Raw genomic sequence first — 16,103 nt, forward strand, 5'->3', positions numbered from 1 at the left:
CGTTGAGGGAAAGACCATAAAACTTGAGCTTTAGCACCACCTTTGGGAAAGCAAAAGGGAGGCTATCAGCACTCAGCCTGGTGTGAAGGATCAAAAGAAGGCACACAGCTTAAGAATTCTGCCACAGGAGGCAGCAAGAAGCATGGAGCAGGGATATCCATAGAAGGTCTGAGAAAACCTCAGAATCCCCAGCAGGACTCAAGGAAGATATTTCTCTGTCACACTTATTCAGTAAAGACTGGAGAGGGGCACTACAACTTCAAACATGAAGATAGCAATACAAGACTTAAAGGAAGATGAAAATTTGAGGCCACATGACATCACCAAAGTATCACAATACTCCTCCAGTAACCTACCTCAAAGACATGGAGATCTGCAATTTACCCAAGAAAGAATTTTAAACAGCTGTTTTTAGGAAGATCAATGAGCTATAAGAAAACATAGAGGGGTGCCTGGGTGGCTCAGTCAGTTGAGCGTCCAACTTTGGCTCAGGTCATGATCTCGTTGTTCATGAGTTCCAGCCCCACATTGGGCTCTGCTGACAGCTCAGAGCCTGGAGCTTGCTTTGGATTCTGTGTCTTCTGCTCTCTCTGCGCACCCCCCCCCCCCCAGCTTTCACTCTCTCTCTCTCTCAAAAATAAGTGAACATTAAAAAAAGTAAGTATAACTATAATAATTTACTAATGGATACACAATATAAAAAGAAGTAAATTATGACATCAAAAACATAAATACATGGTAGGTAGCAGTTGGGTCCCACTTTGGCTTTGCTGTCTCTTTGATCCTCAATAAATTTCTCAACCCAGTGTTTCTCAGACTCTGTACACAGATCACCTGGAGTTCTTGTTAAAATGCATAGTCAGATTCAATAAGTCTAAGATGATACCTGAGATTTGGCATTTCCAAAAGGCTTCCAGGTGATGCTGTGATGCTGGTCCACAGACCACACTTTACAAAGCAAGGACTTAACTTCTCTGAGCCTCAGCTTCCTCTTTTGTAAAATCAGGGATTAAGACTTGGAGGCTCTTCCCATTAGAGCACATTCTGATAACCCCACAGGCAGGGCTGGATCTTCAGAGGCACTAAGCACTGAAAAGATTATGATGTACCTCCTTTCACCCACCTCCTCCCTACCATATCCCTAATGTAGAATTCAAACTCAAAATAATACTAAACCTACAGTACACAAAAAGAAATTAAACACATTTTCTATTTTTCCCATGGTAATTACTTTAATGCTTTTCTTAATAGATCAAACATCATAGTCTTTCCAAAATTTGTTGTCACATTTTGAGTGCCCCTGCATGGTTGGTACCTTAAATGTGTGTTTGGTCCACCTAATAGTAACTCATCTAAGCCAAGTCAATCAGCTGGCTCAGAGGATCTCAGGCCACATGCCCAGAACATTCAAGGCACCCAAAGCACTTGCTTATCTGCACATTATCATCCTCTGGGAAGAGCTAAGACCAACCTGGGAGCTATCTAATCATAAGAAAGTGTGGTAGGGTCCCCTCCCTAAGGAAAGAAAAAAAAAAAAAACCTCAAGGCAACCTGGCTATAGGTGACAACATCCCTCACAACGATGATGATGATGTTGTAACATGAGACTCCCTTAATCAGGCTACATGTTTGTGTGTTACCATATATGGGAGACAAAGAAGTAGAAAATATATAAGAAACTATGCCACGTGGCATTCAGGGCTCAGTTCTTTGGGTACAACCCAACTGAGCAGTACCAGCAGGAATAAAGTTGCTTCCTGGAAAGAAAAGCCTCAGTGTCACGAGTCTGTGTTAGAATCCTGCTACAAAAGGAATTTTTTGTTTACTTAACTGCAATTCTAACTTATATGCCAGGTACTTTCTATGCAAACATTCGCTTGCCTCCTCTGCCCATGCCTTACTCAAGGATTGCCCCATCTGTTCTCAGTTCCATAGCACCTAGGGTTGCCATATACAGCTATGCCCACCGGAAGGAGGTGGCTGGGGATCCTATAAAAATTCTCCTTCCATCAGGCCAAGGCATTGGCTACACACTGTTATGTTAGATTGCCTCCTTATATAAATGTTCACTATAAAGGGGAAAGAAAGATAATTTAGTCTTTCCTCTAGCATAGTAATTCTCAACTAGGGATGATTTTAGTCCCCATGCAATACTAGCAAACCAAATTCAGCAACACACAAAAAGGATGACATACCATGATTGAGGGGAATCTATCCTAAGAATGCAAGGTTGGTTCAACATGTGAATATGCATTAATTTAACATACCATCTTAATACAATAAGGAACAAAATCCACATGATCATCTTAATAGATGCAGAAAAAAATGTCAAAATTCAACATCTTTTCATGATAAGAACTCTCAACAAACCAGAAATAGAAGGGAACTTCCTCAACCACACAAAACACATCTATGAAAAACTCACAGCCAACATCATACTTAATAACTAAAGACTGACTGCTTTCCTCCGTAGATCAGGGACAAGATGAGGATGTACAGTATCACCACTTCTATTAAAAAATGTACTGAAGGTTCTAGCTTGAGAAATTAGGCAAGAAACAGTAGTAAAATCCATCCAGAATAAAAAAGAAGAAGCAAAACTATATTCACAGATGACACAACCATGTGTATGGAAAATCTTAAGGGATCTATAAAAAAATTATTAGAACTGATGAATGAATTCAGCAAGGTTGCAAGATACAAGGTCATTATACAAAAATAAATTATATTTCTGTACTAATATATTGAATGAATAATCTGATTATGAAATTAAGAACAAATTCCATTTTTATGAGCATCAAAAATAATAAAATACTGGGGCGCCTCGGTGGCTCAGTCAATTAAGTGTCTGACTCTTGATTTCAGCTCAGGTCACGATCTCATGGTCATGAGATCAAACCCCACATGGGTCTCCATGCTGGTCGTGGAGCAAGCTAGGATTCTCTCTCTCCCTCTCCCTCTCCCCTGCTCACTCTCTCTCTCTCTCTCTCTCTCTCTCTCAAAATAAAATAAAATAAAATAAAATAAAATAGAACAAAATACAATACAATACAATACTTAGGAACAAATTTAACAAAAGAAGTGCCAGACTTGTACATTGAAAACTGCAGTACGTTGTTGAAAAAATTTTGAAGCAATCTAAATAAATTATAATAAGATATACAAATGGAAGATAAAAACAAAAAAGATGCTCAACGTCATTAGTCATTAGGGAAGTGCAAATCAAAACCACAAGGAAATATTACTCTATACCCACTAGGAGGGCTATAATAAAGACAAAAACAGGCATTGGTGAGGATATAGAGAAATTGAAACCCACATTGCTAGTGGGAATGTAAACAGGTGCAGCCACTTTAGAAAACAATTTGGCAGTTCCTCAAAAAGTTGGTCATAGAGTTACCATTTGATCCGACAATTCCACTCACAGGTGTATAGCCAAAAGGACTGAAAATATGTTCACACAAAAACATGTACACTAATGTTCATAGCAACATTAGTCATAATAGCCAAAAAAATGGAAACAAGCTAAGCGTTCACTGGATACACGAAATGTGGCATGTCTGTACAATGCACTATTATTCAACTATAAAAAGCAATGAGGAACTGATACACGCTACACTACAGAGGAGCTTCAAAAACATTATGCAAAGTGAAAGAACACAGGTACAAAAGGCCACATGTGTATGATGCTGCAGGGTCAGAAAATGTATCCCTTCTTCTCTTCAAAGTTCTTGGGCTACTCTAATATTTAAATTGATATAAAATGGATTGACAGGAGAAAAACATATTTAATTTCATATGTAGGGGGGCCCCAAAGGTATGAGACTCAAGGGCAAACCAGTTGTGGCTTGTATGCCTGCCTGAGCAAAGGGATAGGATACAGACCTGGGGCTTCGAAGGGGAGGTGGGTAATTCACAGAGCAGGTATTCAGTAACCATATATTTACCCTGACATACAGATACGTCTTTCAGATAAAAAGAGCTATCTGAGGTAATGGCCCTCTTTCTGGGCAGGCCCCCTGTCTAAATTCTTTTAGGTAGTTAAGGGAGAGGTAAAAGTTTTTCTTGAGTCTGCAACATTTTGATTGACTGCAGCTCAAAATAATCCACATGCCAAAGTGGCACAATTTGGGGTGTCTGCTACCCTTCAATTCCATTTGTATGAAATGTTCAGAATAGGCAAGTCCTTAAAAAAAAAAAAAAAAGTAGATATTAGTGGTTTCCAGGGACTGAGGGAAAGGAAATGGGGAGTAAGTGCTAACAGATTCCTTTTGGGAGTGACGAAAATGTTCTTGAATTAGATAGTGGTGATGGTTGCACAATCTCATGAATATACTAAAAAACGCTGGATTGTACACTTTAGAAGCATGAATTTTATGGTATGTGAATTATATCTCAATGCCATTGTTATTTTTTAAATGATGGTACCTGCTGAAGGGCACAGGAACAGACTTAAAAGAGCTCCCAAAGGCCTAAGCTTGGACAGTATGAACAACAAAATAAAAAACGATAGCATTGGATTCTAACCCATAGAATAAAATAAATATCCATGAGTACACACTGATATAAAGGAAAGAAAGAAAGAAAGAAAGAAAGAAAGAAAGAAAGAAAGAAGGAAGGGACAAAGGGAGAAAGGAAGGGGAGAGACAGCCCTTCCTTACAGCAGAATTCCAATTTCAAAATATAGGAGAAATGGAAATAATCACCACTAGGCAAACAACACAGTAATATTTGCTGCAAGTGACACCCATTGATGAACGCTAATATCACTAGGTGGAAGTATGATAAACAGGACGTGTGCAAAATCTCAAGGTGTCTCCCATAAGATACCCATCAATTTAAAAGAGGAAAATAATAACTTTACCGCAGAGAAACCTGACAGGCCCCTCCTTAAGTAAGAGGTCAAAGCTAGCATCACTGGGGGCACCTGGCTGGCTCAGTCAGTAGAGCACGTGACCCTGGATCTTGGGGTTGTGAGTTCAAGTCCCATGTTAAGTGCAGAGATTTCTTTTAAAAAATAACATCTTAAAAAAAAAAGTTAACATCACTATTTGTTAAGTCATATCAACATCATGTTTCCCCTTATTTGATGCACTGACAAAAATGTATTTCTTCAATCTAATCATGTGAAAGTATCAAACAAACCGAGGGACATTATACAACATAGCTGACCAGTACTCTTCAAAAGCGTTAAGGTCAAGAAAGACTGAGGACCTGTCACCATTGGAGGAGACTAAGAAGAAATGACGACATGAGCTCCTGAATTGGATCAAGAAAAAGAACATTCGAAAGTCAGATTAGGTCTCTAGTATAGTTAAAAGTATTGTGTCAATGTTAATTCTCTGGTTTCAATAATGGAACTATGGTCATGTAGACTTAAAATTAAAGGAAACTGGGTAAAGGGTTAATGGAACTCTCTGTACTATTTTACAACTTTCCTGTAAATCTCAAATTACTTCAACATAAAAGGTTTAAAAACTTTTATTTAAGCCCCTATTTCTAGAGTTATTTTTCTCTGAAAGTCAGTTATGGATTCCGTCTCTGCTTTATAGGTTGCTGACAGAATAATATGAAAAGCCGCAACCCAGTGACATCACAGAGCATGGTCTTGGAAACATCAGGTTTTAACATTTTCCCTGCCACATCGCCTTACTTATATACATTTTGGCCAGCAGATGGCAGCACTCAACCAAGGTTATTTTCAGCAAAACTCCAGACAAAACCTGAGATTGCAAAGAGGGGAGGTAAAACAATGAGACATCCTCAACCCAGGAGTTGAAGGTGACAATGTCATTATATGATGTACAGTCACTATAGGGAGATGCCATTTTTATTGGCACTTAAGTGATGAGGCAGGAAGGAAAGAACTTGTAAACAGTGAGGTAAGGCTTGGAGGCAAAATTATCTACCCCACCCTATCCCCACCCTGCCCCCACACCCAGCCTGGGGCATCAAAGAGCCCTGGGCACTGCGTCCACTGGGTGCTAATGCCACGCTGTTGAAATTATAACAAAGGATGGCTTGCAAATGTTTTTTAAGCTTTCAAAGAATGAATTACAAGGAAATGATAAATTATTAATATTATAAGACGTTTAATCATTTTTAAATACAACTAATAGCATTTTTTTTTAACTGTAGACTTGGAAGAAACTCCACTTGGTTCTCTCTCTCCTCTCCTCTGTCTTCTCCCCCAAAGCCCAGAACTGCTCCCATGAAAGTCTGATACCCGACCCCCTTATCTCAGCCATCTTTACTAGTTGCTGAGCCCCAGGGCAGGCCAGAGACTGGTTTAAAACACCACAGCTAGCAGGTGCCAGAGCTAGGACTTAAAGACAAGAATTTGGATAAGCCCAGTCCTTCCACTGGAACGGAAACTGGTTCTGAGCTCATGCCATTTATTTGCAAAATGAGTGGGCTCAAAGGTAACAGGGACCTGGGCACCAAGGATTCCCTGATGAAGGTGAGTTGTGCTAAGCCAAACCCTTCCCTCAATGGTTCAGACATATAAAATATGTGTTGTAATGTTTTCTAGTCTGATTTTCCTAGACTGAGGATTTTGTTCCTCATTCCACTACCCCACCCACCTAACCTTTTCTTTCTCCCATTGAAGTAGGAGGGAGGATAATGGTTGTGAAATGTAAAACCCAAAGCTTCTGACCAGAGCTTCCTGCTTCTTCTGAAGCTTCTCCCAGAGTGACCTCAATCACTAGGCTTGAAACCAAACAAACAAAAAAAGAAATCTATTTAAAGATATCCTTTCTACCACTTCTAATCCATAGCCTACTGCTAATGGACAGACGGGCATTGTGGTGTCTGCTCAGAGTCCCCCAGCAATATGAAAATACCCAGTTAACACTCACTGCCTGGCATCCTCAGACATCCTTTCCCCCTCCAGCCCTCCCAGCCCGTTCAGCAAAGCAGCAGATTGGATGGATAGAAAGACATGGCCTTCAGAATCAGCCAGACTCAGCGGGGCTCCCTGGGGCCTAGGCTTGAGAAATACTAAGACTGACAGAGATGGGGTTAAAGGATCCCAACAGGAGCTGTTCCTGAGTTTCTGGTACAGGCCCAGGTTGGGGGTCACTGCAGGCACCAGCCAGCCCAGGGGCCCACCTAACTTGTTTCTGTCTTCCCTTCCAACCCAGAATCCTTGCAGTTCATTTTGACCCACAATATCCCGAGACAGACCTTTTGTATTGCTTTGGAGCCTCTTCCCACATCTGCAGCTGAATGTGACAGGATGTGGGTAAGAGGACTTAGATACTGCGATGCAGGAATCCCTGGCTTTACATAACACAAGCTCTGCTCTGCTGACGGTGCAAAACTCAATACAAGAAAGAAGCAACTCAAGAAAGACATGCATGGCTGTGAACATTTTGGTTTGTTGTAATATCCTCCCCATGCCTCACCCCACGTGTCAGTGATAACACTTGGCTTTAACCAGAAGGAAAAGAAAAATGAAGCACAGTCCTGTACCCTACTCTGATCTGGTAGCCTTCATTTTAAGAACTCAATCAAAGTCTGGTGGTGGAAGGAGGGGGATGGGTTGAGGGGATGGTGACGACACAGTTTGTTTTTTAACTTCAGTATACATCTTTTTAAAATAAGAACATTTTTCATTTCATTGTCTGCCCCACTGTCCCAGCCATGGCAGGGGAGCTCTGTGAGGGTCTCAGGGGCCTAGAGGCCTGGGGGGCTTGGACCCAACGCTGCACCAGACTAGGGGGTAGGGCCTGGCCCAGCTGAGGTCTCCTGTTTGAAAGGAGAAAGTGGGTGCTAGGGTGTGCTAAGAAGTGTCTGGGCTGTGGCTCCTGGGTTGACCCAACCCATCCCAATGCTCTCATCTGCCTCTTGGATGCTCTCTCTCTCTTTTTCCGTTGATGCTTTGCATTTCTCTCTCCAGTTCTTTGCCTAGCTTTGGCTGTCTCTCCTCTGGCTCTGTGCCTTTCTTCTTACTGATTCTGCTGATCTGGGTCCTGGTCGTTTCTCCCTGGGGCTGACCCATCTGCTTCACTCCTCTGTGTCCCTGGTTCCTTTGGACCCCACACCGCTGATCCTGCAAAAATGTGTCCCACAAGACCCCGCTGCCCTAGGGCATCCGGGCCGGCAATGTGATGAGGATTCGTAGCGTCATTCCTGTCAAGGCTGGCAGGTTTTATGTGAGCCTGCTGTTTAGCCAGGCGCAGGGTGGTGCCTCTGCCCTGCATTTCAACCCCTGGGCTGGATGAGTCTGCAGTGGTCTTCAACACCCTGGTGCAGGGCACCTGGGGCCGAGAGGCGAGTGGCGCAGGCATTCACTTCCTGTACGAGACAGCCTTTCTGCATGCTCCTCACCAACGCGGAATAAGGGCTCAAGGTGGTGGTCAGCGATCCTGGGTGCCACCACTTCCGCTACCAGATACGCCCTCGAGTGCGTGCCTCTTGGAGGTGGATGGGGACCTGCTGCTGTAATAGGGGAAGCTCTGAGCCAGCCCTGGAGGGCGCTCTGCGACGGTGGGTAGCAAATAAAGTTCAGCCCATTAACAAAGTAAGTAAATAAAAAAGAACGTTTTTTATAGTCAAAATAACATTTTCACATTGAACCAAATTAAATTATATAAATATATGCCTTAATGTATAATTCCCAGTTAGAATTCAAATTTCTCAAATTGTCCTTAAAAATGTCCTTTATAGTTGTTCATCTTAAGTAGGTTCCAGGGGTGCCTGGCTGGCTCAGTCAGAAGAGCATGCTCTGGAGCATTGATCTGGAGGTTGTAAGTTTGAGCGGTGTAAAATTACTTAAAAGAAAATTTTTCTAAAAAATAAAGAAAGAAGAGGGCGCCTGGGTGGCTCAGCTGAATAAGCGTGGGACTTCAGCCCAGGTGATGATTTCCTGGTTGGTGAGTTCGAGCCCCATATTGGGCTCTGCACTTCCAGTGCAGAATCTTCTTGGGCTTCTACACCCCCTCCCGTCTCTGCTCTTTCTGCACATGCTCTCTCTTTCTCTCAAAATAAATAAACTTTAAATAAATAAATAAATAAATAAATAAACAAACAATTAGTAGGCTCCAATAGCGGGACCACACATTGCACTTGTTTATTTCCCTATTGTCTCTTAATCTACAACATTCCCTTTTTTAATGCTTCTGACTTGGAGACTTGTGATCAGTTGATCTGGAAAATGCCTGCCTCCTGGGTGTGTTTGATGACTTCTTCCAGATGTGGCTTAGCTTGTTGCTCTATCCATGAAGTCTCCTATAACCCGGAAGTTAGATCTAAAACAGAGATTCGGGTTAACTTTTTTTTTTTTTTTTTTTAATTTTAGAGAGATCGAGAGCACAAGCTAGGGAGAAAGGCAGAGGGAGAGAGAGAGAGAGAGAGAGAGAGGGAGAGAGAGAGAGAGAGAGAGAGAATCTTAAGCAGGCTCCACACTCAGCATGCAGTTTGACAAAGGGTTCAATTCAGGACCTTGGGTTCATGACCTGAGCTGAAATCAAGAGTCGGTCACTCAACTGACTGAGCCACTTAAGCACCCCTGGGTTAAATGTTTTTAAAGAGCCAGCATTCTAAGAGGCACCTGGCTGGCTCAATCAGTAGAGCATGTGACTGTTGATCTCAGGGTTGTAAGTTTGAGCCCCATGCTGGGTACAGAGATCTCCTAAAAATAAAATGTTTTCTTCTTAAAGTGCCAGAATTCTAAGTATGTTTTTATAAAATGGAGAAAGTGTCTCACAGAAAGACTGAATGACATAAATGACAATTGTATAAAGTATCATTCACGTATCAACTGGTACTGCTCAATTAGACCGCATTTATCTTAGTCCCATGAAACACAAAACCTACCTACTTATTCATTATATGGATCAGAGTCTACTTATAATTCTACCTTTGGAATCTCATAAGTCACAAATATATGCTCTGATATGGCTTGGAAGAAACCCACATAAAAGAAATTAGAATATTTAAATCTTTTGCAGGAAACACCTGTTTTTTTCTTGGGAGCCTGATCTGTTTACATTTTCTTTCTTTTTTTTTTTTTTAATTTTATGTTTATTTATTTTTGAGACAGAGAGAGACAGAGCATGAACAGGGGAGGGTCAGAGAGAGAGGGAGACACAGAATCTGAAACAGGCTCCGGGCACCGAGCTGTCAGCACAGAGCCCGACGCGGGGCTCGAACCCACGAACCGCGAGATCATGACCTGGGCTGAAGTCGGAAGCTCAACCGACTGAGCCACCCAGGCGCCCCCTACATTTTCTGATTCACAGCCCTGTTCTGACCCCACCCCTGGATCTGATCCTGGTCCAACCGTCCACTTCACACCTGCTCTGCCTGGTCCCTCCCTCAGCCCCAGCCCCATAAGTAGAAGATTGGACATTTGAAGTTTTACCTGTTCCCAAAGTTTACAAGAGCTTCCAATTTCCAAACTTAATTTACCCGCAAATCTAAATATTTTACCATGTTTTGTGGAATAAAGAATTTGTTCTATGAACATGTGATCTACTCAAACAAGCCCCCTTAAAGTGATCTCAGATATTTCTTCTGTTTAAGGAAGTGGAGCCTCTGGATCCTCTTAAGACAGGATAACTCTGGGGGTGCCTGTGTGGCTCAGTCAGTTGAGCATCTGACTTCGGCTCAGGTCATGATTTCCCGGTTCATGAGTTTGAGCCTCAAATCTGGCTTTCAGCTGTCAGCACAGAGCCTGCTTTGGATCCTCTATCCTCTTCTCTTTCTGCCCCTCCCCTACTTGCACTCTCTCTCCCAAAAATAAATAAACAATTAAAAAAAAAAAAAAAAGGATAGCTTGAGCCTGTTATGATGGTCATGTAACACTGAACAGCAGCGGGGAAGGATGTGCTCCATCTCCAAGCATACCCTCAGAATAAATCAGTCGATTGAAGAAACCTAGGAGGCCAAAAAAAAAAAAAAAAAAAAAAGTGGAGATTGGAGGGACACAACTGTGTGTACACACGTAGGTAAGAAACAAAGGGAAAGGCTATAGGGGTTTACCTATCTTACATCTGCCTGAGTCTGACTAGTATAACTGCAGAGAGATTGAAGGTATGGGGTGGGAGGAAGACTAATTTTAATGTATAGCCTTTTGAACTATCTGTGTTTGTTTTGTTCTGTTTTGTTTTGTTTTTTACTGTGTGGATATATGACTTTTTCAACAACTACAGGTTGTTTTTTCTTTGTTTAATGTATTGATATATGTTACCATTCTTGGGAGGGTTTGCAAATTCACATGCCTTCAGCTAAAGGCATCTATCAGCAATAGAATTTCAGGTGCTGGTTGTTAGAATAAGGAAGGTATCTTGCCCGGGGGAAAGCGTTTCTCAATTCTTCTAAAATTTCTATGATAGCTCAAGACTGTCTCCACTATGCTTCTGGGGGAGCTGTGTGATGGGCTATCTTTGTATTTGGGCAGCTTTCCAGAAACAGAATGCCCTGCTCAGGAGGGTGGCCGTGGCCTTATCCGCTCCTCTCCAAGGTAAAGCCCTACTCTCCCCCAGCTAGAGCAGAGAGAGGTATTTTTAACCTCGGTGTTGGCTTACACAAAGGTTCAGGTATTCTCTGTGGTGTACTATGAGACAAGAAAGCTGAGATCTGACACTTAGACTCATTTGCCCTACCTCAATGTGCTGGTTTTATGCACCTTGGAGAATTGGACTATAAAAGCTGTAATAAGTGAAAACTATTTATTACAGTTCCCCAGAAACCCTTTGGATATCATATTCCTTTGTTTCTGACACAGAAGTGTAGTGCAGGGATGGGCAGCTCACTCCACCCCCACCCCCGTGGGGAAGGGGATAGAAAAATTACCTGCACATCACCTGCCTTAACTAGACCAGGAAGAGAAACCAGATGTGGGTCTATTACAAAAGAACTAGAATTACAGGTAGGTTATTTAGGTCCTCTTCAGAAGGTGGCATGCATTAGTCATAAGATCTAATAGCATGTGCATGAGACAAATCAAGTCAACAGGAAATTGATCATGTTTTCATGAGATGAAGACAGAAGTTGAAATATGTGTGCTACACAAAAAGATTTGTAGGAAATTGGGGGTTGTGGGGGTTCTTTTTTCCACAAAATGAGTCTGAAGGGGTATGGATTTACAGATTTATTAACAAAAGAGGGGTACAAATATCACTTGAGTAAATACATACCCCTATAAGTCACCACCTACACAAGTGCTGGGCTAGAAAGCAACTAGTCTGGGCCCATTTGGGGATAATTGTCTCTTCCCTTAAGAGAAAGGAAGGTAAACTTAAGCAAGCTGTGAGTTGGTTTCAAACAAACACATCACACAATAGGAAGATAAGTCTATGGAAACCATCAAAATTCTAATTACGAGGCTATGTGATTCTTTAATTTGATGGCCTTTCAGAAAATGGAGCCCATTGAAGAATCTAAATCAAATTCAGTCCCAGTTTTTTGGATTGGCACTGGTCTAGGAATAAACTTGCTCCTAGCAGTCTTCCAGATCACAGTTAACTAAGAACTGGCCACTCCTGTACTACTCACACAGAATGCCCCCGGTTACAAGGCAGGACAACTAACATACACTTTACCGCTATCTGTCTTGTTCCAAATTCCAAATGCCTGTTCGGAACTTCTCCAGGAGCCCCTGAGAGCTGGAAGGGAGGAGGACCACTTCCAGATTCCCGAGTCACCCCACAAGGTGGCCTCGGTGCTTTACTCCTCTTGGCTGTGACATCCCTCCATCTCATCTCACACCTCCATTGCCCTTCCCAGCTCCTTGTCCCTCTTCTTCCTTTGGGTCTTTCTTAGCTTTTTAAAAATTAAGGCTTAGGGACACATGGTTGGCTCAGTTGTTAGAACATGCAACTCTTGATTTCAGGGTTGCAAGTTTGAGCCCCACATTGGGTGTAGAGATTACTTAAAAAAAAGATAAATAAATAAAAATCAAGCTTTAAAATAATAAAGTAATTCTGACCATGTTGTTATATAGCTATTAAATCTTTATTTTCAACTTGGTTCCTTTTAATTTCTTCAACAATATGAAATGACACAATTGATAGTAGAAACCTGGTAAATTTAAAAATCAGAATTCACTGGGGCACCTGGGTGGCTCAGCTGGTTAAGCATCCAACTTCAGCTCAGGTCGTGATCTCACGGTTTGTGAGCTCGAGCCCCACGTTGGGCTCTGTGCCGACAGCTCTGAGCCTAGAGACTGCTTCAGATTCTGTCTCCATCTCTCTCTGCCCCTCCCCTGCACATGCTCAAACACACTTTCTCTCTCTCTCTCTCAATAAACATTAAAAAAAATTTTAATAAAAAAAATAAAAATAAAAATTCATTTACAGACTAAGTCCCCATGTCATTAAGTGCCTCCATGTGGTTATGGTCTAATATCTATAGCCACACAGACTTAACTGAACAATCTTAGTTCTGTCTTGCTTCTTAATTGGAAGAGGAATCTGGAAATCATTGCCAAATAGGCTACATGAGTCACAACAGGTGACTGTATTTTCCTTTCTGGTGTTAGGCAGTGCAGGATAAATTTAGTTTCTATTATTTTTGTTTCTCAGGAAGAGCAGGATTTGCAAAATAAATTAGGATTGCTGATCTGATTCACGTCAGTTTTCATTTCTTTCAGGGGTGTTTCTCACCGATAATGGAAGGCCTTTTCACTAACTCCTCAAAGGCTCTCTGTGAATTGGGCCTCAGATGTGATGTTTTTGTAGTTAAAATGTATTTAGATCACTTAATAGCCATAATCAACTCTGTGGTTCATGCAGTCTGTTCAGCTAGTAGTCACAGCTTAAAGAGTTTTGGTCCTTTGTTTTTCATTTTCTATTCACCATTCCATAAACATGAAATAGATCCCCATGGTGCCTTATGAGGCACCTTATGATTACCTTATGAGCTGTGTGAGAGAAGGTGTAAGGTTTGGCCTCTGTTTTCAAGGAAATGGTTGGTGACTAATTCTAAGGCAGCCTGAATGGCAATAAATGATATATGTATAAACGCTAAGATTTTTAAGGAGGGAAAGGATTGCCATAGGAGAAGGTCACTCAGGACAATATCATAAAGAAAGAATTGTTAAACTGGTACTTAAGGAAGCAATAGAATTTGAAGCACTTCTGCTGCTGGCAGACTAGATACTCTGAATAGATACTCCGACCAAACAGCTAGATCTGTAGTGAAACATATTTTCTTTGCATCAGTGAGCTTGTAGGAAGTAAGGGACATTTCCCAGGGGCAGAGATTAAAATGTGAGCTAAAAACAGAGTGTTGAATAATAAACACACAGGAGGAAAGCTGCTGTTACCCTGAGGGCAAAGCCTAATGAACTGTACCATGCAGCCTATATTAGTCTGCTGGGCTGCCATAACAAAATACCACACAATGACTGGCTTAAACAATAGAGATTCATTGTTCTCACAATTCTGAAGTCTAGAAGTCCAAGATCAAGGTGCCAACCCTTTTGGACCTCTCTCCTTGACTTGAAGATAGTCACCATCTCACTGCTTCTTCACCTGTTCACAGAGGTGAACTCCCTTATAAGGAAAACTTATGACTCCCTTATAAGGAAACCAGTCATATTGGATGAGGGGCCCACCCTAATTGGATCAGAGACCCAGCCTTATTTTAATGTTATCACCTAAATATTTAATGAGCTTATCTCCAAATATGGTTACATACTGAGGTACTGGGGATTGGGATTTCAACATATGAATTTTGGGGAGACAATTCAGCCCTTAACAGAGCCTACACCTTTGGTCACAAAAATGAACCTTAGACTCTAGATTAAGCCAGAGACCCTGGAAGGGGCCAAAAGGTCCCTGAAGGCAGTGCCCCCTCCATGCAGAAACAAATGAAAGTTTCCTTTGAAAAAAGGAAAGTTAAGCTTCACCCTGAGGGTTCCCCCAGGTTAAGATCAAACAAATATGTACTCATTACCAAGGATCAATAAGGAAAAAAGGCACCATGAGTGAGTATCAGCAAAAACATTGATCATAAGTCATGACTTATAGAAAGTAAGAACTGTCCAAACTTCAAATAGTAGAATTACCAAATAAAGACTAGAAAATAATATATGAAATGTCTAAATAAATAAAAGTTGGAGTCACAAAAATGGAAAAAGGAGACAATAAAAAATGAGAATTTGTATGTATGTATGTATGTATGTATTTTTTTAATTTACATCCAAGTTAGCATATAGTACAATGATTTCAGAAGTAGAATCCAGTGATTCATCCCCTATATATAACACCCAGTGTTCGTCCCAACAAGTGTGTTCCTTAATGCCCCTTACCCATTTAGCCCCTATACCCACCCCCAACCCCTCCAGCAACTCTCGGTTTGTTCTCTGTATTTGTCTCTTATGTTTTGTCCCCCTCCCTGTTTTTACACTGTTTTTGCTTCCCTTCCCTTATGTTCATCTGTTTTGTATCTTAAATTCCACATATGAGTGAAATCATATGATATTTGTCTTTCTCTGACTAATTTCGCTTAGCATAATACATTCTAGTTTCGTACATGTTGTTACAAATGGCAAGATTTCATTCTTTTTGATTGCTGAGTAATACTCCATTGTCTAAATATACTATATCTTCTTTATCCATTCATCTATCACTGGACATTTGGGTTCTTTCCTTTCTTTGGCTATTGTCGATACCACTGCTATAAACATTGGGGTGCATGTGCCTCTTTGAAAAGACACACCTGTATCCTTTGGATAAATACCTAGTAGTGCAGTTGCTGGGTGGTAGGGTAGTTCTACTTTTAATTTTTTGAAGAACCTCTATACTGTTTTCCAGAGTGGCTAGCCCAATTTGCATTCCCACCAGCAGGGCAAAAGAGATCCTCTTTCTCTGCATCCTCACCAACATCTGTCATTGCCTGAGTTGTTAGTTTCAGCCATTCTGACCGGTTCAAGGTGGTATCTTATTGTGGTTTTAATTTGTCTTGCCCTGATGATGAGTGATGGTGAGCATTTTTTCATGTGTCTGTTAGCCATCTAGGTATCTTCCTTGGAAAAGAGTTTATTCATGTCTTCTGCCCATTTCTTCACTGGATTGTTTTCTGGGTGTTGAGTTTGATAAGTTCTTTATAGATTTTGGATTCTAAGCCTTGATCAGGTATGCTGTTTGGAA

At 41.3% G+C, this 16,103-nt stretch overlaps 1 long non-coding RNA gene across 1 annotated transcript; it reads left to right on the forward strand.

The window, feature by feature from the left end:
* The first annotated feature begins 5,597 nt into the window (after positions 1-5,597).
* LOC109501160 lies at positions 5,598-7,480 on the forward strand. Its single transcript, XR_002159117.3, has 3 exons — positions 5,598-5,882; positions 6,139-6,460; positions 7,146-7,480. It is a non-coding gene; the product is annotated as an uncharacterized LOC109501160 (long non-coding RNA).
* The last annotated feature ends 8,623 nt before the right edge of the window (positions 7,481-16,103 follow it).

This window comes from Felis catus, chromosome B3, assembly GCF_018350175.1.
Source record: "Felis catus isolate Fca126 chromosome B3, F.catus_Fca126_mat1.0, whole genome shotgun sequence".
NCBI classification, from domain to species: Eukaryota; Metazoa; Chordata; class Mammalia; order Carnivora; family Felidae; genus Felis; species Felis catus.